The sequence below is a fragment of the Priapulus caudatus genome, unplaced genomic scaffold (assembly GCF_000485595.1).
Source record: "Priapulus caudatus unplaced genomic scaffold, Priapulus_caudatus-5.0.1 Scaffold2911, whole genome shotgun sequence".
NCBI lineage: Eukaryota > Metazoa > Priapulida > Priapulimorpha > Priapulimorphida > Priapulidae > Priapulus > Priapulus caudatus.
Window position 1 is genome coordinate 7,545 of NW_014579972.1, and position 2,757 is coordinate 10,301.

The window sequence follows — 2,757 nt, forward strand, 5'->3', positions numbered from 1 at the left end:
TGCGCGTGCGTAATGTCGTGTGCATGTACATGTGTGCATGTATGTGCTTGTTTAGCCCTGTTTACTGTTTGTTTTGCACTGTTTACTACTGTGTGTATAATACATGTACTGATTCTCATCACTTTTCCAAGTTTTCTTGTTCAAATTTAAAAAATAAAAAAAATAAACATTTTTTTCCCGATTAAATCGAATATGGATTTTCATAACCAAGCGCTTGGTTCGAGCCACTGTTCAACAGATGATCGAGTATAATCGATGATCGTGACATCACTAATATATATATATAAAACGATCTTACATGAGCCTTATATCCTCTGATGCTAGATATGCTGATTATTAAGCATATTTATTAGGCAATTGAGGCACGTTGGAGGATTTATGGGATGTCACAAATTCAGCTTTGACGGCATTTCAGACCCGACACACGTTAAAGACCTAGGGAGAACCCTGCATTTACACATTCATGTTCTCAGCTTCTTGTTATAAATCTGTAACATGGCTAATTCACAATGAATTCACAATGATAGTGCTGTGGGCATAAACTCAGATCTATATAGTAGCATCGACATTATACCTTGTATAGCGACGATGGTTCATAGTGGTGGGTGCTCGGTTTCGGTAGAGGGGGCAAGACGGGAATACCAGTCAGCCCAGGATTGCTTTGACTCACATCTAACTGAAGAGTTAAAAGGGAATGATACTTTTAGACAATATCAGTATTCATTAAAAAAAGTTTGTTCTGTATATAGTCTACAATTGGCTATGTGGGTACACAGTGGTGTCAAGTACATGCACTTTAGCCTAGGTACTGCACTGGTTTGCCCTGCATCATGCATGCACAGATGGTTAAACAAATACCGCATTGTAAACATCTTCTCATGCTAGCTTGTGTTTTAATGATCATAATTAATGCTATTTAATTTTAAACTCTATTATCTATATAGAAAGAAATAAACGAGCATATGAATAAAATAAATATACATATTTAGATAGTAGAACCATATATTTCGCTGTACAGCAGTGATCATAACCCTAACCTATTCCTATAACCCCATCAAACGATGAAGCCATACAATACGTCAATAGTACAATGGTACATGGATATTGACACTGACACCGTGATTTTTTACATGTACCGTTATATACGTGCTGTGTTTAACCTAGCCACAAGTTCACTTCTCGCTTAACACTACGTTGGCGAGAGGTTACGCTACGAGAGTTACTACGTTCCTCCGCCGTGTAACAGTCGGAGAGCCTGGCCGGTTTCCTCATGTAATCTTTTCTCATGTAATCTACAGTACAGTGTTGATCTATGAATATATGAACAACAACAATAAACCCTGGTTCTCTCCTTCTTTGCTACAGTCCCTTGGACTTTGGGAGGTAATTACAACTTGTGTAACATACAACTACAAGTTGTAGTACGAGGTCTCAAATCCAAACAACAGACTGAACAGTGTCAACACGAACCAACAAATTCCGGGAAACCAGTCGACAAGTTCAACGACGACAGTTCCACCACCGGAAAACCTAAATCTAATATCCATACCTTCCTACTTAGATCCGACTCAACAACATCCATGTTGTTGACTAAACTACATAAAGCAAAACTATATATTCCAGATCATAAAACGATAATAAAAGAAATAAGTGCTAGAATTTCGTTTCACCACTGTACATAATCTTCCATGATGTGTACATCATCCGGGTACTTTACACAGTTGCTTGGCGACAACGCTTGGACCTAAGAACGTCGTAGTTTGCTGAGAGGGAGGATTGCAGAGAGATATACTATTTTCACATCAATCACCCAATAATCATCACCATCATCATCATTACCATCAAACATGATAACTGATATTAAGAAAAATTAATAGTATAACATGCATATTGGCTACAGTGGTGTGCCACTAGCTGTGAAGGACACGAGTCACAGGCACTTGGAACGTCTCAATAAAATAAAATAAAGGTAAATAAACACGAAATGTATTTACTACCAAAGTCTTCATGTTTCTCTACTCTATTTCGCCTATAATCACCTGTAAATGCCGGTCAAATGCTCATCTGCAACACACAATAAAACCGCACGCTAGCTGCTGCACACTGACACATAAATATATAGACTGGAAAATATATTTATGTGTCAGTGTGCAGCAGCTCGCGTGCGGCGGCCAGCGTGTGACAGTGTGTTGCAGACGAGCATTTGCGGCATTTACAGGAAATTAATTGTCGGCAATAATAAGTGAAAGAGAGTAGAGAAACATTAACACTTTGGTAGTAAATAGATTTCGTATTTATTTAGCATTATAGTACCTATATGTATATATTAAGAGCTAATAATAATATATACTATTAATTTACATATTATCAGGAGCGTATAATGACAAATACGTCATTATACGCTCTTGATATTATATGATGATGATATTATATATGATAGGGCCTACGCGTGTTCATAGTTTAATCGGGTGTAAAGACTCGCACAAAGAATACGAATAAAGATGGCAGCACCGTCCTATACTTACATATCCTATAAATTGCAACGTAAACCATTGCGCGCCCAACCCTTCATTGGATTGTTGCGTGATATAGATTATTTATTAGCTCAGATTACAGATTACCTAATCGTAGGCAATCAGTTGTGCTTGTCTAATTACTGTGCCATTCCCTTTAGTGCCCAACCACAGAATGATTGTCTCTCTCTCTCTCTCTCTCTCTCTCTCTCTCTCTCTCTCTCTCTCTCTCTCTCTCTCTCTC

General features: G+C 37.9%; 1 protein-coding gene across 1 annotated transcript in view; it reads right to left on the minus strand.

The window, feature by feature from the left end:
- Positions 1-662, minus strand: part of LOC106819158 (dynein heavy chain 3, axonemal-like) — a 5,114-nt gene extending 4,452 nt beyond the window's left edge. Inside the window, exon 1 of the mRNA XM_014823812.1 lies at positions 575-662. The gene's annotated coding sequence lies outside the window, so the exon portion shown is untranslated. The remainder of the gene's footprint in view (positions 1-574) is intronic.
- Positions 663-2,757: the final 2,095 nt, after the last annotated feature.